Source organism: Coenobita brevimanus, chromosome 28, assembly GCF_032717465.1.
Source record: "Coenobita brevimanus isolate Jiangsu-jjx chromosome 28, ASM3271746v2, whole genome shotgun sequence".
Lineage (NCBI taxonomy): Eukaryota > Metazoa > Arthropoda > Malacostraca > Decapoda > Coenobitidae > Coenobita > Coenobita brevimanus.
Genome location: NC_136981.1, coordinates 21316489 through 21339804, shown reverse-complemented (window position 1 = coordinate 21339804; position 23316 = coordinate 21316489).

The window sequence follows — 23316 nt, the reverse complement described above, 5'->3', positions numbered from 1 at the left end:
AACAGTCCCACTCCTCACAGAACGACTGTGTGAATCCTAAAATTTCGCTGTAAGGTAATACCATATTTAATCCAGAAGACGTCCGTAGCACTAGCACAGTTAGCCCCCAGACCGATTTTCTGTAATGGGACGCTCGCTGTTGCTAGGTTACGATTTCTCTCAAAACCTCCTCCTCTCCCCCTAGAAAGGAAAAAACACCAAAGTGGCCAGTGTTAATGACCCATACCCCCATTCAACTCACCCACCTGGCCAGCGTTAATGACCCACACTGCTATTCGACTTATCCACCTGGCCAGTGTTAATGACCCACACTGCTATTCAACTCATCCACCTGGCCAGTTTTAATGACCCACACCCCCATTCAACTCACCCACCAAGCCTGTGAAATCCTCTGCTTTGTTTCCATATTAGTAATATAGGAGAGGATATTAAGGTGGTGTTATAGGCTCAGGCGCTATAACTGGATGAGGGCTTCAGTCCCAGGGTGAGTTGGGGTTGTAAGCTAATGCTGCTCAAGGACCTGTGACTGGTCACTCTGGCCTTCAATAGCTGCACTGAGGAGCCCAGCCTCGAGCTCTTATGGTCCTACTGGGGTAATAGACGAGTAAGAGTGAATGATGGGTGGATGAATGGATGGATAGAACTTTAATAATTGAATGGTTAAAATAAGTATCACACAGCCTCAGGAGTGCCGTATTTCAGTGGCACTGGAGCCGAGCCTCGAAGAACCTCCACACACACACACACACACACACACACACACACACACACACACACACACACACACACACACACGTTGTGTTGTCAGGAATTATAAAAGGAAGTGGATGTGAGGTGTTGGAAAGCATGTCAGTCTGGTGGCATCAAGGTCTAATGAGATAATCTACAAGGTCTGATAATTTCTGGCTAAAAATGCGACTACTCCATGAGTGACGTCACGCAGCATCCGAGCCCACTACTCCAATAGGGTTAATGCAGTCAGTTGGACCTGGACTTCGTTTGGGTCAAGTTCCTCAGTTTCTCCTGACTTTTTGCTCCAAGTTAGGATAATGGTGTGTTTTTACTGGTGCACATTCTCGCAACATTAAAATAAGGAAAATGGACTAGCCTATACATTTATACCATTTCCCACTGGATGAAGAACTGAAAAAAGGTGGATTTGTCTTTGTGGTCGTAAAGATAACATTAATGTCATCAGTTCACACATCTGCTCATTGGTTAATGCAACACTGTGGAGCGTGGTAAATCTACAGTTCTTCTTATCTTAACATATATATTTATAGTCGTAAACTGCTTGCAGTATAAGCAGCCATTAAAACTGGAATAATTTTCAAAGATAAGGAGGTTAAAATTAGCTTGAAAAGTTTACCAGTAACAAAGAAAATTAAAGTTGATTTTATAGTTATGTAAAACGATGAACGATGTTTGAAGTAAATGCAGACATGTATTGCAGTGCAACATGCAGATGTGGGTGTACACCATGGGTGGCTGCTGTACAGTATCTCACAAGACCTTGGGTTGATGTAGTGCAACATGTGGATGTAGGTGTACACCGGAGAAAGGTACTGCATGACGTCAAAAAGGTGCGTGGGGAGGCAATATGATCAGACCTGTTCTCACTATAGTAGCCGCAGCGAGAAATGAACGCTGTGGTGGGGCAGGCGGGATGACCTGGGATTCCCCCATTGTTGCCATATCCACATGTCACCGACCATAGAGGTAGGATGTCACCGACCATCGGCCACCGCTGCAGCCCCGCTCCATGATCCTTACCCTGTGTCTCTGGCTTTCTCTTTCTCTCTCGGTTTCTATATAAACTGGTGTATTTCCGAAACTAATTATGAAATTATTATGACTTTTGTTCCACACCACCACTGAGGTAAAAATCAAGGAGAGTTTTCTGTATAAAGGTTTCCCCCCCCTCCTAAATGTGGCATATGAGCGGGGAGTGCGGCCTTGCCGATACCTCCGCCTGACCTATAATTATACACTCGCCAGAACTGACCTGCCCTCAGACAAGGGGGGGGAAACCTTTATACAGAAAACTCTCCTTGATTTTTACCTCAGTGGTGGTGTGGAACAAAAGTCATAATAATTTCATAATTAGTTTCGGAAATACACCAGTTTATATAGAAACCGAGAGAGAAAGAGAAAGCCAGAGACACAGGGTAAGGATCATGGAGCGGGGCTGCAGCGGTGGCCGATGGTCGGTGACATCCTACCTCTATGGTCGGTGACATGTGGATATGGCAACAATGGGGGAATCCCAGGTCATCCCGCCTGCCCCACCACAGCGTTCATTTCTCGCTGCGGCTACTATAGACCTTGGTGGCAGTATGGTGACCCAGTTGGCCAGGATGTTGTGGTGGTCTGTGTACATCCCATCTTTTATGGCACTGTCCAGGTAGTCTTATGGCAGCTGTGTTTATAGGCGGGATTACCTGCTTGTGGCACTCTGACATGAGTGGTTGAGTGATGCTGGAGGAGGGGCTCTCTGATAACATCACATGCTGCAGCTAGGTCATCACTTGGCCTCTTTAGCTTCTCAAGTAAGACAGCATATTGTTTGACTTGTAACTTTATTCATTTTACTCTAACTGCCTAAAAGTGCCCTCTATCCACACCGTATATTTTGTGACAAGACATTACAGTAAAATATGTAGCTAGTCACGAAGAGGTGCTACAGGAAGGATATACTATACAGCTATAGTATTATCTTATTCCACTAGCCACGTAAAAATGCACCAAAAGGATGGAAATATAGGCCAAATTAAGGTGAAAGATGCATCTAACCCTACCCCCTCTTATGCTGATGACTCCATCCTTCACCTTTCCATTCACTTCCTGCAGTGCCCATCTCACCAGTTGTTTCAACAAACAAGGAATGAGGCCGTGGCACACCTCCCGTCGGACTTGGCTCATACCTCTTACTGGGGTAAAAGTAACCTTGTTATTAATGCAGAAAAAACTCAGTTCTCATATATTTAAACCCATCAAAATCTTCCACAGGAGTTTTTTCTACTTTTTTACAATATCCATCTAAATCCTGCATCATCACTAAACATGCTTGGGGTTTCATTCTCTAGGGATTTATCTTGAAAAGATCATATTACCTCCTGTAAAATCTGCTTCCAAGGGATTAGGAGTGCTAAGCCGACTCCGTGCCTTCTTTACCCCTGCACAAGTGTTGACTTTATACACCTGTTTTATACACCAGTTTTATATACCACTGTGTGGAGTACAACTCTCATGTGTGGGGAGGCTTCCCACATACAGCTCCCCTCACAAGATGGAGTCAGGGGCTGTTCATCTCATTAACTCTCCTCTCCTTACTGGCTTCCTTTAACGTCTGTCTCTTCGCTGCATTATTGCATCTTTATCTCTTTTCTACTGCTACATCAATGATCACTGCTCCTCTGAACTGTCTACCTGCATCCCACCATCACTACAGTGGGCGTGTAGCACCCATCTAGCAGCAAACATTCATCTCTTTTCTGTCCAACTCTCTAATGCAAGAGTTAACTGTTACTTTCAGTCCTTCGTGTATGCAACATGTCAACTCAAGAATTGTCTCCCTCTGTATTTCCTATTGCCTATGACCTTCAGTCTTTCAAACGCAGAGTGTTCAGGCAGGTTGAAGTGAACAGATCTTGAATTTGGCTCTCCGTTATCTTGTTTTTGTATTTCTTTTGGGGAACAATCCTGCAGGTTATGGTTCTTGGTTCCATCTTCCTTGCATTACAAAAAAAAAATACTGTACTGTACTTTCATATGACGCACTCATCATTACATCCTTCAGACACTTGCTATATAGGGTAAAACCAGTAAAACACCTTTGTCGACGAGGTACGAGAGAAGCCAGTTAAATTTGAAAGCATTTAAATGTCGCCTTACACCTTGAGGATGTCTCAAGTATATTGATGCTGTCTACTTACCAAGTTTCATGCCTTTAAGACAAACTGTCTGGACTGTGGCCATCTTTTGAAGATTTTTGACATACTGCACTTGGCACATGTCATGCGTCACTTGCGCTGCTGGGGTGCAATGAAACCTATTACAAACAAATATTAAAGAATGGCCCGGGAATGGGGACGCATATGGTGCAAACCACGCAGTGATCGCCCTGTGGCTGCTGAGATATAAGCTTCACAAAAGCTTTACGGTCAGGCCGGGTCGGGCTGGAGCGGGTTGGGCCAGGCAGGGTTAGGCAGCTCATAAATGAGATAATGCCACTACTTGGCGAGAGACTCGAGAGGGCTTTGCCCTCGCTCGTAAAAAATTATATATCTAACCTCGTAACACCTTTTACTCAGCTGTTTATTCTGCAAAGTGCACCTTCATATCCCTTTTTATGTTGCTGATGCAACGTAAGTTGAAGTTAAAGCCAAATAATTTTCACAAAAGGGAATGTTGACGTACCATGCGGGGAACAAATCGCTGAGGAACAGGACCCACGAAGCTTCCAAGGTTACTTAAGAGGTTCATTCTCCTTGAGGTGATTCATGTTGGTTTCTCCATATACCTTCAGTCCCTTCAGCCCGAGGACGTGATTTTCAATATGTGTGTGTGTGTGTGTGTGTGTGTGTGTGTGTGTGTGTGTGTGTGTGTGTGTGTGTGAGAGAGAGAGAGAGAGAGAGAGAGAGAGAGTTTTTGTGAGTTTGTGTGCTGTGTGTGTGTGTGTGTGTGTGTGTGTGTGTGTGTGTGTGTGTGTGCTGTGTGAGAGTTTTTTTGTGTTTGTGTGCTGTGTGTGTGTGTGTGTGTGTGTGTGTGTGTGTGTGAGAGAGAGAGAGAGAGAGAGAGAGAGAGAGAGAGAGTGTGTGTGTATGTGTGTGTGTGTGTGTGTGTGTGTGTGTGTGTGTGTGTGTGTGTGTGTGTGTGTGTGTGTGTGTGTGTGTGTGTGTGTGTGTGTGTGTGTGTGTGTGTGTGTTTGTGTGTGTGTGTGTGTGTGTGTGTGTGTATGTGTGTGTGTGTGTATGTGAGTGTGTGTGTGTGTGTGTGTGTGTGTGTGTGTGTGTGTGTGTGTGTGTGTGTGTGTGTGTGTGTGTTTGTGTGCTGTGTGAGAGTTTTTTTTCTGTTTGTGTGCTGTATGTGTGTGTGTGTTCTTACCTAATTGTTCTTACCTAATTGTATCTTTACAGGAATGAGTCAAGCTCTTACTGTCCCGTGTCTTAAACCATATTTATCGTACATATCCTTAAATTTGTGAATTGTTTTGGCACACACTATTTCATTCGGTAGTGCATTCCATTGATCAATTGCTCTGTTTGGGAAACTGAATTTCCTTACGTCTTTATCACCTCTCTTCTTATGCAGTTTTTTGCAGTGTCCTCTTGCTGATGCTTCTCCATATGTTAAGTAATCATTTATGTCTATTTTCTCCTTTCCTGATAGGCATTTATATAGCATTATCATGTCACCTCTTTTCCTTCTCTCCTGTAGTGTTGGTAGATTCAGTTTATTTAGTCTTTCTTCGTAGCTTAGGTTCCTTAAGCTTGGTATCCATCTTGTAGCGGCCCTTTGAACTTTTTCAATCTTGTCTATGTGCTTTTTGAGATGAGGACTCCAGACTACTGATGCATATTCTAGCGTTGGTCTAATGAATGATGTTATTATCCTTCTTAGCATGTCTTCATTTATGTATGTGAATGCTATTCTCATATTTGCAAGCAGTGTATACATGTTCCGTACCTTCTCGCTGATGTGGTCAGCCGGAGATAGTCTGTTATTGATAATCACACCAAGGTCTTTCTCTCTTTCTGATGTATATAGGGTTTTATTTCCTAACTTATAATCCCAATCAGGTCTTTTTCCACTTTTACCAAACTTGATTACATGACACTTGTCCACATTGAATTCCATTTGCCATGTACTACTCCATTCATGAAGTTTATTTAATTCTTCTTGTAGCTCTTTACAAGAGTCTGTGTTAGTAATTCTCCTTTGTATTTTTGCATCATCTGCAAACATATTCAGATAGCTCTCATTTCCAGTGTTACTGTTTATATCATTTATATACACTAAAAACATGATTGGTGCCAGCACTGAACCCTGTGGTACTCCACTAGTCACTTCTTTCCATGATGAGTAGTTTCCTCTTAGTACTGTCCTCATTTCTCTTTTTATGAGAAAGTCTTGCATCCAACAAAACAGTTTGCCTCGAATTCCTCCTTGATGGTACAGTTTCCATAAAAGTCTTTGGTGTGGTACTGTGTCAAAAGCTTTCTTGAAATCTAAATAGATACTGTCCACCCATCCTTCCCTTTCCTGTATTGTGTTTGTTACTCTGTCATAGTAGCTCAACAGATTAGTAACACATGATTTTCCTTTTCTGAAACCAAACTGTCTTTCTGTTATCATACTGTGTTCTTCTAGATGATTTACCCAAACTTTTCTTATAAGTTTTTCTAATACCTTGCTTACAACACTGGTCAGTGATACTGGTCGGTAATTGAGTAGATTTTGTCTATTTCCTTTCTTGAATAAGGGGACAATATTTGCTTTTTTCCAAATATCTGGTAGTTTACCTTGACTCAAGGATTTCTTGAAAATTAAAAATAATGGTTTACATAACTCCTTTGCACATTCTCGTAATACCCAACATGAAATTTCATCAGGACCACTTGCTTTTCCTCTGTCTAATCTACTTAACTCCTCCTGTATTACTTTTTCTGCTATTTGTATATCTGGTAGTATGTGTGGACATGCGTGTTCCACATAGTCCCTCTCAAAATTTTTTTCTTCTGTAAAAACTAATTGGAAATTCTTATTTAATGCTTCACAAATATCTTTCTCTTGTGTATAAGTGATTCCCTCGTCCGTAATGGATTGTATTATATCTTTTACTTTAGTTTTGCTTCTGATATAGCTGTAAAACAGCTTTGGTTGATCACTACTTTTATTTATTATATCCTCCTCAAACTGTTTTTGGGCTTCCCTCCTTATTCTTGTATAATCGTTTCTTGCCTGTTTGTAATTATTGTACGCCCTTTCACTATTGTGTCTTCTGTATCTATTCCACAACAAATCTCTTCTTTCTTTTGATTTTTTACATTCTGTATTGACCCATTTCTGTATTTTCTTATCTGCTTCTTTGTGCTGTGGGATGTACTTCTGGACTCCTATTTCATAAAATTCACAAAAATTTTTATATACAGCATTTAAATCTTGTCCTCTAAGCTCATTTTCCCAATCAACTTCTAAGAAATACTTCTTTAGATCTTGATAATTTCCCTTTTTATAGTTTAGGCTCTTTTTGTAACTATCATTGCTGTTTACTATGTCATATGCTATCCTGAAATTATAGTTTAGTACTGCATGATCGCTTTTGCCGAGTGGAGGGTGATATATTAAACTGTCAGTATCATTTTCTTGCCCTGTAAATATTAGATCTAGCACTGAAGGTACATCAAGTCCTCTTTTTCTGGTGGTTTCCCTCACATGTTGCGTTAAGAAAAACTCTTGTACGAGATCCAGGAGCATTTGGTCCCAACAGCTTTCTTGGCTATTAATATCTAGAGTATTCCAATTTATATTTGTATTGAAGTCCCCAGTTAGTATAATTCTTTCCGATTTCTCTTCCATTTTATGTAGCAATGATCTTACACTCTGAATTGTACTCTCTGCCAGGTCCTCATATTCGTCTCTTTCCCATGTGTTTGATCTGGGTGGCATGTACAAATTGGCTACAATTACTTTACCTTCAGATGTGTCGATCTCTACTGCAATCAGTTCTACTTGTGATGGTATATCTAGTTTTATTTCCTTGACTTTTAGATTTTTCTTAGTTAATATTATAATTCCTCCTCCTTTTTTAAAATTTCTGTCTCTTCTCCATATATTGTATTCCTCTGAGTTTAGTATGTCATTTGATATCCTTGGTATTAATTTTGTTTCAGTTAGGCATATTATTTGTGGTTCATTTTCTCTGACATAATCATTCATCTCTAGTAATTTAGATACCATTCCATCCACATTTGAGTACATCAACTTTATCATCTTGTTTATATACTTGTCCTGACATGGTTCTACTACCTTCCTCCTTTTTCTTCCATCCTGTTTGTGTACCACTTTCGTACCTGCAATCCTATTACTTTGTAAAAAAATTTCTTCTTGTCCTCTTTTGATCTTCCCTCATTTTTTGTTTTTGCTTCCTCCCTTTTCTCTTTCAGTAATTCCATTTCCTCTTGTGTTAGGCATCTTTTTATCCATACATTTTTGAACTCTTCTTTTTCCTTAAGATTCTTTGCATTTTTTAGTATCTCTTCCACAGTGTTTACACTCTGGAAAGTCACCTTTAGAGGTCTTGTCTTGTTTTTCTCGTATTTCCCTAACCTTTTGTGTTCCTCTATGTCTTTACTACAGATTTCCTCTGATACTTCTTTCAGTAAGCTCATTACATTCGCCATCTCCTTTTTGTCTCTTGTGATCTTGTTTTTAACTTCATCCTCTTCTATACCAGTGATTACTATTGATTTGTTTATCTCTACTGAATCTCTGACTAACTTTGGATTGTTTTGGATTATTCTTCACCTCCTTTTTAATGCTTTTTTCCTCCACCCTTGTTTCTAAGTCTTTCTTTACTTTCACCATTTCTGCATATGTGGTTTCTACATCATTTTTGTAGCTTTGCACAGCTTCATTTACTTGTTATCTTCTCCTCAATATCACTGCTCTGGTCAATAAGACTGCTAACTTGCCTAATTGTCTCTGTGTCATTTTTGAAGTCTTCCATAACACTCTCGTGATTGACTACTGTACTTGCCATTTCACTAATTTTCTTCCTAAGCGTACTCAATTCCACGGTTAGTTCACTGATGGTTGTGTCTTTCTTATTGGCCTCCCTTCCTAGTTTTTCTATTTCTTCCTTTTGCAAGTGCATCTGCTTCTTTATTTCATCAATTTCATTTTTGAAAGCCATTTCTAGTTTGTTTACACGTTCAACCAGTCTATTGTGGGTCTCTACTTCAACCAGTTCTTGGTAGAAATCATCATTTTGCTTTTTACCTTTATCCCTTTTCTTTTCCAAATTTGTTTTACTGAAGTATGTATCCATTTTGCAATACTTAAAGTGCAAAGCATATACTTACAATCTCCGTCTTGTTGTAAACAAACCTCAGAGATGACTCAGCGTATTCTTTCGTCTTGGTTCTATTTCCTGTTTTTACAAGTCTTGTTGAAACTTATTATTTTTTTCCTTTTTGTAATAAACAATCATATAGTCTAACCTGGTACTGAGCTTGACTCATACAAGATACTATTTAGGTAATGCCACTGGCCGTGATGATTTGCTGCGGAGCGCCGGTGTCACACGTCCACCTAGCTTGAATCCCTGTGTGTGTGTGTGTGTGTGTGTGTGTGTGTGTGTGTGTGTGTGAGAGAGAGAGAGAGAGAGAGAGAGAGAGAGAATGTGTGTGTGTGTGTGTGTGTGTGTGTGTGTGTGTGTGTCTTTGTGTGCTGTGTGAGAGCTTTTTTTGTGTGTGTGGGTGTGTAATTCACCGGGTCGGTCAGGATCACCTGATGGTCGTGATCGTCAGCTTTTACCCTCCCGGAAGGGAGCTGAGAGCTCATATAGTCCGATCTAAGGGCAAGGCTGTGACCTTCACACACGCACACACCCGTCCCCTTGCTCCAGGGGGACAGTAACCACCCACTTCGTCAATGAAACTTTTCGCAACCTGAGCGAGGCGCGAACTCCCGTCTACCAGATGGCAAGCGAGAACGTTACCACTGCACCAGCGAGCGGTGTGTGTGTGTGTGTGTGTGTGTGTGTGTGTATGTGTGTTTGTGTGTGTGTGTGTGTGTGTGTGTGTGTGTGTGTGTGTGTGTGTGAGAGAGAGAGAGATAGAGTGTGTGTGTGTGTGTGTGTGTGTGTGTGTGTGTGTGTGTGTGTGTGTGTGTGTGTGTGTGTGTGTGTGTGTGAATACCCACGATCGCTCAATACATTGTAATGAGGCTAAGGTGAAGAACAGCTTAATCCAACGAGTACTGTCTCTCTCTCTCTCTCTCTCTCCATAAAAAAGTACACATCAACTCCTTACACCAACCCAAGGCGCCATTGTACCCAGTCCCAGGTCACTTAGAAAGCCTGGAAAGCAAAACACCTAGTTCTCTTAAGTGGCTTTCCCAATCATCGGTAAAAACCACTACATCAACCAAGTATACCACACAATGCTTCATACCACTGACAACCACTTTCATTAACTGTTGGAACGTTGCCAGGGCGTTTTTCATACCATACGGCATCACATAACACTGGTATGTTTGTCTGTCTGCCACAAAACACGAGACTTCCTTAGCCTGTTCGGTCATAGGAACTTGCCAGAAGCCTTTCTTGAGATCTAACTTGGTGATATAACTTGACGAGCCGATGCGATCGATGCAGTCTTCAAGCCAGGGCAATGGGTACGTATCAGTCTTGGTTAGTGAGTTCACCCATCTGTAGTCCATGCAAAATCTTGCGGAGCCATGTGGTTTAGCTGCAAAGTCACTGGGGAACTCCAGGGAGTAACACAGGGGGATATAAGCCCATGGTCCAACATATAATTGAGCTCCTGATGCAGCACACCAACATGCTGAGAAATGACTCAATAAGGGGGCAACTTCACAGGAATAGCATCACCCACATTGTGCTGAATCCAATCGGTCTTCCCAGGGGTCCTGCTGAACAGGCTACTTCCTTGTAATTTGACAAGAGGGCAACCAACTGAGATGCTTGGTCCCGAGGTAGATGTGCTAACTTGGAGTTGAGAGTGGACTCCACCTCATCATTCTGCACCCACCTAGAATTTGGAAACTCGCAGTCCACCTCAAACAAGCTGCTATCAACACCCTCAGCAACAGCAGCAGCAGCAGTGGCAGAGACAAGGTGTATGGGAACTGGAGAATCTGGTGCATGATGGTACAGCTTCAGCATGTTCACATGGCACAGTTGGTGCTTCTTCCTTCTGTCAGGGGTTTCCACCAGGTAGTCGGTGTCTCCAATACGTCGCACTTAGCGGCCAGCGGCTGACCTTGCAGTGGCAGCAACACCAAAACCTCGTCGCCGACCTTAAACTCCCTCAGCCTGGCCTTTCGATCGTACCACACCTTCATGTTATCTTGAGCTTGCTTTAGATTTTCCCGGGCCAGCTCCAGAGTCCCATTAATATGGGTCTTGAAATCCTGCACATAACGGAGTAAGCTCTTGCTCTCTTCACTAGGTTACGGTTCCAAGTCTCCTTAACAAAGCTCAGGGGACCCCAAACTCGATGGGCAAACACGAGCTCTTTAGGAGAGAAACCCAAACTCTTCTGGGGAACTTCCCTCGTAGCAAACAGGAGGAACGGCACACCACAGTCCCAGTCCTTAGAGTGCTCCAGACAGTACTTGTGGAGCATATTCTTGAGAGTCTGGTGGTAACGCTCCAAGGCATCTTGGGTTTCCGGATGGTAGGCACTGCTCTTGATGTGTGTGATGCCAAGTTGAGCTAATGATTGCTGGAAGATGTTGGAAAGGAAATTTGACCCTCTATCTGACTGAACCTCACGGGGCAAACCAAACTTTGTAAAGAAATCTAGCAAAACTCAAACCACTGACTTAGCTTTGACCGAACGTAAAGGTATTTCCTCAGGATACCTCGTGGAGGGGTCAATGATAGTGAGCAAATATGAGTTACCACTAGAAGTTGGGGGCAAGGGTCCCACCATATCAATAATTAACCTGGAATAAGGGAGATCAATGGCAGGAATGGGAACAAGTGGGGCCTTAGGGACAGACTGATTCAGCCTACCCACTACTTGACAGGTATGACAATGTTTGACAAACTTAGCCACATCTGCTGCCATGCAGGGCCAGAAGAATTCCTCACACAGCCTCTCCATGGTCTTCCTTACACCCATATGACCTGCAAATGGAGTAGAATGGGCCAGTTGAATTAACTCCTAATTGCACACATTAGGTACCACGATCTGATGGTAGTCCCACATCCCATCATCTACATTCACATGTGGAGGTCTCCACCATCTCCACAAAATCTCATCTTTCACATAAAAACATCCACCCTTCTCCTCAAAATTATCCACTGCACACGACTTCAACCTCTGACTCTCCTGGTCTCCAGACTACAACTCCTTTAACTTTTCAATGTTCACCTCCTCCAACAGAGCAGGTGGAAAAAAGAAGAGAGAAACCTGTACTGTACACAGGAAAAATCATCTGGTAAATTACCAATATGCTCGGAATCGAACCAGGGACTCTCAGGTGGTATGCTGCCTGGCTCTCACCTGAGAGTCCCTGGTTCGATTCCCAGCATATTGGTAATTTACCAGATAGAGCAGGTGGAATATCTTCCAAAGAACCCATAAACGTATCCGCCAAAGATATATCATCGTCCATTTGTTTCGTGTCCTCAGATGTAGGACTAACTGTTGCCTCTGGCATGGTGTCGCGGGACACACTCCAAGCATCCTTCTCCTGTCGACTCCTCTCTGCATGTGACATGGACCTAGTCACTGCACAAACTGGGAATACTGCTGCATCATTAGGAACAACTTGCGAGGGAACTTCGGGTACTGGCACCTCTGACAAAACTGGAGTAGTAATCTCCTCACCTCTCACTAGGTCATTCCCAAGTATCAACACCACTCTCTGGTAAATAATCTACAACACCTAATTGTGCCAATCCATCAAACAACTGACATTTAACCTCACAAGAAACTAGCGGCACAGTCTTTGCACCTGATACTCCCCTAATCAGAACAAACTCTCCTCCTGCAACATCAAAAACTTCATTATTTGGCCTTACCCACAAGGAAATTGAAGAACCAGTGTCACGAAGAATGCGTACCGGATGCTGCACGCCATTCACCTTCACCGAACCAGAATACAGGTAGAGGGCATACAAAGATGCAGGGGCAACACTGCTCATCACGGCCTGTACCACACCTCCCGAAACAGCGAGCTCCGACACAAATGTGGCCTCCTTCTTCCCACCTTCTGGAACAACAGGGGGTAAAACATCAGACTTTCCCTGACTAACAACTGGGGAACCAACTGAAGGGGTAACCATGGGAGCTCCACGAGAAACAAAGCTCACTGGCTTCACAACACCTGACTTTCGCCAACATCTATCTACAGTGTGACCTGGCTTCTTGCAATATGAACAAGTAAATGGGCGGCGTGTAGGTTTTGGGGAAATGTGAGGTGTATCAGGTTTGGGTGTGGAGTAATTCGTGGGGTAGGGCTTCTGAGATGGTTGTTTGGGGAGCTGAGAGGGGGTAACACTCCTGAGGAACACTTCTAGGAACTTCCTTACCCTTATTCAGATTCTTAAACAATAAATAATCATCTACATAAACTGCTGCTTCAGCAGCATTTTTAACTTTCTTCTCAGCAAGGTAAGTTCTTAAATCTGTATCAATCTTAGCAAGGAAGTTCTCAAGGATAACAAGTTCCTTAAGCTTAACATAAGATTCTGAGACATCCTCACTTCGCATCCACTGAGTAAATGAATCAGTCATCTGTCTACTGATATCTACAAAAGTGTCATGAGGGCACTTCTTACAATTCCTAAATTTCTGCCTGCAAGTTTTAGGTCTCAAGCAGTATGGTTTTCTTTAGTACCTCATAATCCTGTGATTTTTGGTGGCTAAGACTGTCATAGGCCTTCAACACTTTATCTTTGATTACTGTCCAAACTAGAGATGACCAGCTGTCTTTGGGCCACTTGTTACCTGTAGCAATCTATTAAAAGCAGTCAAAGAACTCTAAAACTAAGCACTTATCGAATGGGGGAACTAATTTAATGGGTTCAACTGTTCTAAATTCTGAAAAAGAATGGGGAAAATTAGTTGGAGCACTTGGGCAATTCATACACATTTCATAGTCAAGCTTCATCTGCTCCAGTTTTATCTTCTCCTGTAGTCTGCTATTCTCCTCCTCCTTCTTCTCCCTCTGAAGCTGTAGTTTAAGCTGTAACGTCCTATTCTCCTCCTCCTTCTTCTCCCTCTGAAGCTGTAGTTGAAGCTGTAACATCCTATTCTCCTCCTGCAGTTTAAGCTGCAACTTCCCATACTCATGATCGCGCTGAGTCTGCTCTGCATCAATAGATTCTTTCTGCTGGATGACAGTGACCTCAGCTAAACTATCATGGGATGAGTGAACTGATCTAGAAACTGATTCAGGGTCTGGTATGGATCCAGGGACTTCGTATGGGTCTGTGCCAAACAGTCGGTGGCAGATTAAGTTAGTTAACGGGAAGACATTACTTGACTTACTCTGAATATCAAGAGCTTGGGAAACTAAGGTTAACTCCTACCTCTGCAACCTTCTAACCTTATCCTCTGTTGGTCATGAGTTAATAAAGTCAACTGCATCTTGATGAGTCACAATGTGTAGGGGTGCCACATTCATTTCACCTCACCTCACTTCCCCACACCTCAGTTCACTTCATCTCATCCCATTTCACCTCACTTCACCTCACCTCACCTCACCTCACTTTACCTAACCTCACCTCACCTCACTTTACCTAACCTCACCTCATCCCACTTCACCTCACTTCACCTCACCTCACCTCACCTCACTTCACTTCACCTCACCTCACCTCACCCCACTTCACATCACCTCACCTAATTTTTCACCTCACCTCATCTCATCCCACCTCACCTCACTTCACCTTAACTCATTTCACCTCAGCTCAGTTCATTTGACTTCAACTCACTTCATCTTAACTCATTTCACCTCACCTCACTTCACTTCACCTCATCTCACTCCACCTCACCTCACCTTATTTCACCTCACCTCACCTTATCTTAACTCACTTCACTTCACCTCAACTCACTTCACCTCACCTCACTTCACTTCACCTCATCTCACTTCACCTCACCTTATTTCACCTCACCTCACCTTATCTTAACTCACTTCACCTCACCTCACTTCACTTCACCTCACCTCACCTCACTTCACCTCACCTCACTTCACCTCACCTCACTTCACCTCACCTCACTTCACCTTAACTCATTTCACCTCACCTCACTTCATTTCACTTCACCTCACCTCACTTCACCTCACCTCACTTCACCTCACCTCACTTCACTTCATCTCACTTCACCTCACCTTACTTCACCTCAACTCACTTCGCTTCACCTCATCCCACCACACCTCACTTTACCTCACCTTATTTCACCTCACTTCACCTCAGTTTACTTGACCTCACCCCAGCTCAAATGGATAAATGTGAGAAAGTAACTGTCATTATATCCAGTCCGTGCTGAACACTTTTATGCTTTGATTTAACCATAAAGAAGGAAAATGATCAGCCATTTCTCAAATCCTATGAAAAGAAGGATGGTCTTGGATATCATACTGTCCCTGTTTACTGCCAAGTCGAAGCATAACACTGATCAGCAAGTACTTAACAATAGAACACTAAACATAAAATCCGGTCACACACTAAACTAAGGTAGGGCCTATGTTATACCCGAAATAAGGAAATTAAAACACAATAGTAAATGTAAATATTTCTTATTTCAAACAGTTACACATTAAAGTTAAACCACCTTACTATTACGTAAACCTATTAGGAGCTCCTAATTACTTTAAATGAGGAGATAAGTACTGAATTTAGAAAAAAAATGTAAAAAAGAAAAACTAAAAAATTTTCGAAAAAAAAATATCACCACCCAAAAATCTACGCCAGTTTTCCCCAAACTTCCCCTAACCCCTCCCAGGTAAGCTGACATTGTTCTCGGGGGGTCACCAGCACACAGTCGATGTGCAAACCGTAGGGAAGAGGGGCAAAACAAGAGCCTTTTTTAGGTACAAACAATGAATTTTTTTCTCCATAATGCAGTTTTAGCCTTAGTAAATGAGTACCATTCACAACAGGAGCGGCAGCAGGGGTGGCAACGGGTTGCAGCAGCAGGGTCATTGGAGTCATCAGAGTCAGTAGGGTAGGCAGAAGGGCCTGCAGCAAGGGAGGTAGGGGAGGCAGGGTCAGCAGCAGGGGTGGCAGGGGTAGGAGCAGGGATGGCAGGGTCAGCAGCAAGGGTGGCAGAATCAGTAGCAGGGGAGGCAGGGTCAGCAACAAGAGTGGCAGGGTCAGCAGCAAGAGTGGCAGAGACAGTAGCAGGGGAGGCAGGGTCAGCAGCAAGAGTGGCAGGGTCAGCAGCAAGAGTGGCAGGGTCAGCAGCAGGGGAGGCAGGGTCAGCAGCAGGGGTGGCAGGGTCAGCAGCAGGGGTGGCAGGGTCAGCAGCAGGGGTGGCAGGGTCAGCAGCGGGGGAAGCAGGGTCAGCAGCAGGGGAGCCAGGGTCAGCAGCAAGAGTGGCAGGGTCAGCAGCAGGGGTGGCAGGGTCAGCAGCAGGGAAGCCAGGGTTAGTAGCAAGGGAGGCAGAGTCAGCAGCAAGAGTGGCAGGGTCAGGAGCAGGGGTGGCAGAGTCAACAGCAGGGGAGGCAGGGTCAGCAGTAAGAGTGGCAGGGTCAGCAACAGGTGTTGCAGGGTCAACAGCAGGGTGTGCTGGTGCCGGACATCGTTTCCATGATGAGTTGTAGCCTCACACTAGTTTTACATATTACATACTGTAATGCTAGGTGTTTTAGGGTCGGCTTCCAGCCCCTCTAACGCCTAGTGTGTAGCAGGGTTCTCTTTCTAGACCGGAGCTTAGACAAATAGGAGAGAGGCAGGACACAAAAACTCAAGGCAACAACCTTACATGTGTATTACTAAATTCTACAGTGGAACGGGTAGATGTCACGAATACGGATACACTGGATAATTATAATTCTTAGGCCTTGATATGGGTTATTAGTATCGCGCAGAATACTATTCAGGTCAAGGTCGGGTAAGGTGAAAAGCACTTAGGACAGAGGTTTATATACTATTACTGCAGGAATTCCAAGTTATATATTTGTGGAGTGGGTGGTATTATTTCACTGTCAGTAATTATTACTTTAACACTGGGGTCTGTGTATAATTTTAGTGTGATGCGGCATTACTAAAATAATGGTAGCATATTCACTGTAATAGACCCGTATTTCACTGCTTGGCTGTGTTCACGGTTTCACTGTTACTTTTATTCACTCCACCACTTTTATATTGCCACTGGTGTTTCTCACTGACTTCCTTTATGGTTAATTCACTGCCCTGCCTTCACATCACTAAGTCCCGGACACTGTGCCTTCACTGTCACTCCTTTCGGGTCTGGGCGTCGTGGCGGTCAAGTACAAGGGCAGCAGAGGTGATCCAGTCTCCTTACTGACGAGGCTGGGTTCCGCCGGGGGTTTTTGTGTTCAGGGGCCACGGGATCATGCATAGGGGCGTCCTCTCTCTCGGCCAGGGCTGCGGGTGGCAAAGGGTCCCATGCTTTTGGAGCTTGGGGCGGGAGAACGGCCCTTGGGGCTGGGGCCGAATAACTGCCTGAACTTCTCGCTCAGGCGCCAGATGGAGGATGAAGATCTCCAGCGACTGAGTGTAGGGAGGTCCCGCCCCGGGGGTCCTGGGGGCAGTCTGGAGGTCCCGAGGGCTGCAGTCCCTGGTGTTTGGAGACGCCGTCAGGAGGGGGCTGCGGCGTCGGCCTATGTCGGGGTCTGTCAGGCGAGTCCTCTCCAGATCCGGCTGCAGGGAGAAGAGCCCAGTGGAAGTCACGGGGCCTCTCCAGTACTCCTTCAGGCTGGGGGCTCCCTCTGGGTCGTAGGTTGATGAACAGGAGTCAGCACCTGACAGAGGAGTGGCTACCGGCCGTCTCCTGTCGTAGGGCCCAGCTACTGGCCATGGCCTTCTAGGGGCACGGCTGCAGGCCATTGCTAACGCCTGGCTACTGGACGTGGCCTGGGGAAAGGAGTGGCTACAGGCGGACTCAGGGGCACCTTCAGAGTGGCTACAGGCTGTCTCCTGATGAAAGTGGGAGTGGCTACAGGCCGCCTCCTGATTCCCTCTGGAGTGGCTACAGACCGTCTCCTGCAGGAGGGTTGAGTGGCTACAGGCCATCTCTCGAGGGACACCTTTGGAGCGGTCTCCTGTTTGCCTCCGGAGCGGCTGCAGGCCGTCTCCTGTAGGAGGGTCAAGCAGCTACAGGCCGTCTCATTAGGGGCACCTTCAGAGCGGCTATAGGCCATCTCCTGATTCTCTCTGGAGTGGCTACAGGCCGTCTCCTGCAGGAGAGTTGAGCGGCTACAGGCCATCACATTAGGGGCACCTTGAGAGCGGCTACAGGCCGTCTCCTGATGAAGGCGGGAGCTGCTACAGGCCATCTCCTGATGAAGGCAGGAGCTGCTACAGGCCGTCTCCTGTTTTCCTCCAGAGTGGCTGCAGGCCATCTCCTGTAGGAGGGTTGAGCAGCTATCGGCCGTCTCAGGGGTGCTGACTGGAGCTGGAGTTACAGCTTCACCCCAAAGTTGGTTGGGGTCAGTTTGCCTGGAAGGTAGTCTTGTATTCCCGCTATGGTGGCAGCGGACAAGCTCCGGGTCATAGGGGTGCGGCCCAGGCGGACTTATGTCGTTGTTGCCCTGAGTCCCAGCACGCTGTCGGTGCTCCTCAATGGGCTCCTTCTGGGGGTGTTAGGTCGACCTCTGTGGCACTATACTACATTTAGCCATAATTAAAGAGTGTGTAACATATTGTGATGATAATCAATCAAACACCATCTTCCTGTAATGTGTGGCATGGGAATGTATGAGCAACCAGACTTGCAAAGCCCAGCATTTTCTATCATAAACAACAAGTGTAAGGGAAGGCAATAGAGAAATATGAATTGTATACATGTTAAGTCTTCGGGGAACACATATACCCTATAGGTATACTTTACTGTAATTAATACTACCTTATTGAGGTGCTTAACCCTTTAACCGCGGGCATTGTTTTGACCTGACTGGCCCTGCCCACGGGGGTTCCAGCCAAAATGTAAACAAACTTTAAACCTTTATAACTCTGCACAGAATAACGCTAGAGCAAAAAATGAGGTACCATTAGAAAGCACTAACCTTCAGCTTTGCAATGATGTAGGTTTCATGACTTCGTGGACTTTCACTGGGCAGGCAGTGCCATTAGAATTGAGCGATCTAAAATCACTATTTTTCGCCCCACACATCATTACCAAATGCCAACCACACTCTGATAATAATACTATAAACATATATGAACACTGCACATACGATAAACACCCACTCTGGGTTCACTAAGGCAGGTAAAGGGCACTGTAATTGCCCAAACTTCACTGTCACATCAGCAACATTGTCACTCACAAAGCTGGAGAGAGACTGATGCGTGTTTGGACGGGGATGGGGGGGACACCGGGGAGTGGGAGGAGGGAGGTGGGGGTCAGCTGGAGTGAAAGAACTTAATAGCTACTCTCCCTTGAAACAATTGGCGCATGGAAAAAACGCGCAGTATTCAGAATATTCACAAACATTCCAGAATGACACCCGTGGATTGGTCCAGTTTTTTCAATGTCATTCTGGACTGACACCCACGGTTATGGGATTAATGTGCATGATAAAGTTGTGATGCTTCTATTCATGTATAAATCCCAGTTGTGTGTGGAGTTTGGCACCTCTGATTTATGCTGACCTCAGGGCCACTCCCAACGGGGAAGCCGGCCAGCTACTGCAGAATGCAGTTATCATTCAAACGAGAGGGACGTATTTACTCTGGGCTCTCTCTGTGTCGCAGTTATATCTTTCTGTGGCCAATAAAGAGAGATAAATCTGCTCAGTTTGCAGTCACCTGCACACGCTACCTACCCACCATTCCTTCAACAGGATCTACACCAATTCCCACCATCTCCAGTCCGTGTGAAGACATTTAGTGGAGAGTGTCAGCCGGAAGTGACTTCAACCAGGCGGAACGTTATATCTTGATAACCTTGCTTGGAACAGTGCAGTCAAGTCAAAGCTGATACATAAATTGGTGATCAGCTGTGGGGTTCCAATAAGCTGACGTGGTGGAATTCCTACTAGCCCATACAAGGGGAGGCAGGGTCAGCAGCAGGGGAGGCAGGGGTAGCAGCAATGGAGGCAGGGTCAGCAGCAGGGAAGAAATGGTCAGCAGCAGGGGAGGCAGGGGTGGCAGGGGTAGAAACGGAAATAATGAATCACTACTGTTCCAGTTATTCATTAACACTAAACTCGGGCATAACATACCCGATTTTGTCTTGAACTATTATCACTAAACATGGGTATGGTATACCTGAACACAGGAATGCGGAAAAATCCCGGCAGCGGAGCAGAGCGACGTGACCTACCTCTGTCAAGGCACAGGGACGGCTGAAGCTATAGGGGGTCCCAGCCTCCTGCCTCCACGGGAACACAACGAAATGTGCGAGACGTCGCATGCATCGCGTATGTTATATCCATGTTCAGCATTCTATGGTTAATATTACGTCAAAGCTATTTTCGCAGGATTTTTTTCCATCTTTGAAAGCGATTTGTGTTATTATTACGAAAATTATCAATGCCGGTATTTCCTTGTAGCTTAAAATTTGCAAAGTGGCTAGATCGTACCTTCTATTCCCATAACTATACCTTCATTAACTTCAGTGTACTTAACTACGTACATTAAAGAGGAGTGTGAGTTGGAGGAAGGGCAGCCATATGATAGAGAACTAGGCGATGTGGAGGCGATTCGTTTATGGGCACTATACAGGATTAAGGCGTCTGGCAATAGATACATAGATACATGTAGATAGACAGATAGATAGAGTTCATTCTTAATTCGTATCTTCTTTATCCACAAATACATCATCATCCATCTGTGTCTCCTTCATTCATTCATCCTGCCTCCTAACCACAAATACCTTTCCCCTTCTCTTCGTCCTCCGTTATTTGTCCTCCCTCCATTCAAAATCTCTTTCATTCACCCACCCCCTCAACCATTGATCCCTTCCCCCTTTCGCTTCCTGCTCCATTATTCATCCTCCTCCCCGCCTATTCATCAAGCACTCGTCCCATCGTTATGCAAATCCGGCTACCGTGGTAGGTGGTGGGGACTTCCCGGTAATGGATGGGAACTAACTGATATGGGCTATGGGCAAAAGAGGAGTGGACATTTTTTTCCCAAATCTTCAAACATTTGCATCAGGATTTAGGCAAATTCTCAGGACAGGGATTCCTCCCCCCTTCCAAACCTTCAAACATTTGCATACGGATATACGGATATCCTCTAAGTTAGGGGTGGTAGGTAGCGGAGACCATCATCCACTCACTTGATATAGTACTGCTTACTTCTTCCTTTCCAATTCTAATTCTATTTCGGTGTTAGCCCATCTCTGTTCTTACTTCTCTTCCCTTTATGTCACATTTTATTAATCATCTTTTTACTTCAGGTGGCTCTATACTGAGTGACAAGCCTATTGGTTTCTTTTAAGCTAATCCTAGAAACCATTTACAATGCTGGGTGGGAACCATACAGTCAAATTGAGGCGTGAAGTGGAGCCGGGTATGGTGCCCCTGTTAACTGGGTGGAGACGTATATCCGGGGTCCATCCTGGAACGAACCTTCACATTCTTCCCCGCGCCTTGCAGTGGGGAGGCGTTGTCAGCCATAAGGTATCGTTGGTTCATTGCATGGGATGACCCTGCCATGGCGGTTGCTTGCCTGCGGTTGATGGGTCTATTGGGTCAGACAAACTATAGATAATCAGCAACAACAAAAACAACAACAAAAACTCAAAGTTCTCTCTCTCATATATATATATATATATATATATATATATATATATATATATATAATCTCATCAGCCGTTTGAGTGTCCACTGCAGGACCAGACAATCCCAACCGAAGGTGGGACGATACAGCCAATGTATCTCTACCAAGTGGCTTAGGATGTCTGGTAGAGATTGTATGTAGGGTGAGAAGTGCTTATAAGTGTATTGTACTGTTGGAGTGGCTTTGGATGTGTGTTTAGTTTGTGAACCAAGTGTTATCGGCCCGTGTAAGCCGACTGGGTGCAAGCATACTTTATAGTATATGACACTGGTTCAACCACAGCACCCCTGATGTCCGCCAATGCAGTACGTGGCCAGAAGAACGCTCCCAAAGTTTATTACCCTGGCGGGGCGCGAACCATTGTTCTTCAGTGTACGAAAACGCACACTTTACCACTGTACCACAGAGGCTCCATATATATATATATATATATATATATATATATATATATATATATATATATATATATATATATATATATAAAACTTGTACACCCCTACGCCAAATATATCCATACATACGATCCACACTCTTAAAAAAACTTGGTTAAAAAAAAGTAAAAGATTACTGAGGTCAAAGTGTGTGAACTTGCTTGATTAAAAATGGGCTTGCATGGTTGTTATCCTTGATTCGTAGTATTGTCCAGAACATAGCCATTTGTAATTATGAAACAGAATTTATGGAATACAATAAAATAGCTTTAGATTTTTAGCAAAGTGCAAATTGATTGATTAATAGTATTTTTTCGTAAAGGGTACAGAGTACTTATACAACCAAAGGAGGTGGTGGATCTAGCCACACACCTCCTTCTGTTAACACAGTTTTACACAACCAGCGGTTGTATATTCTTTTGAGATAGAGATGGCAGAAATAGAATGATAAAATTAGATATTGGCTCGTATTCTCGTCAGTTAAGGAAGCTCCTTAACACCATTTCCTACGCGATTTATTTTCCTTATTACACCCCGCCGTCCTCTTCTCTGTCACTTAATTCATTCTAATATATTTATAATCTGCATAAATAACGTTCAAAACGATATTAACCAGCCGTATCCAAAAATAAATAGGTAAGGAAAAAATGTTAAGGAGCTTCATGATATTAGCCAGTCATAGCCAAAACTAAATCGGTAATTAAGATGTGTTAGGGAGCTTCCTCAACTATAGATGCTTAGACTCTAGCAAGGTAGAAAATATTAATGTATCTAGTGACTGTTTAATACCCCTTCTCGAGTCTCCCTAGCACCTCGTCCTTAGCGATTTATTTTTGGATCCGGCTGGTTAATATCCCTTTGCACGTTATCTATGCAGAACATGGCGATAGTAGAATTATTTGGGTAACACTGAGAAGGACAGTACGGTGAGATAAGCATAATGAGTTGCTTAGAAAAAGGTGTTAGGAGCTTCCATTAACGCAAAGAATATCGGCCTAGGTGGTGTTGGGGAATTCGTAATCCCTCATCCTAAGCGATTTGTTTTGCATATTACACCTTAAAAGCCTCTTACATTCTATTCACACTTTTTATAATATCGATATAATATTTATCAGTAACATGCACTAGACCAAATAATTCGGTTAGGAAGAGGTGCTACAACAACTTCGAAGGCAACTATGCTCTTTTTACCTGAAATTGCCCAGATTCTCG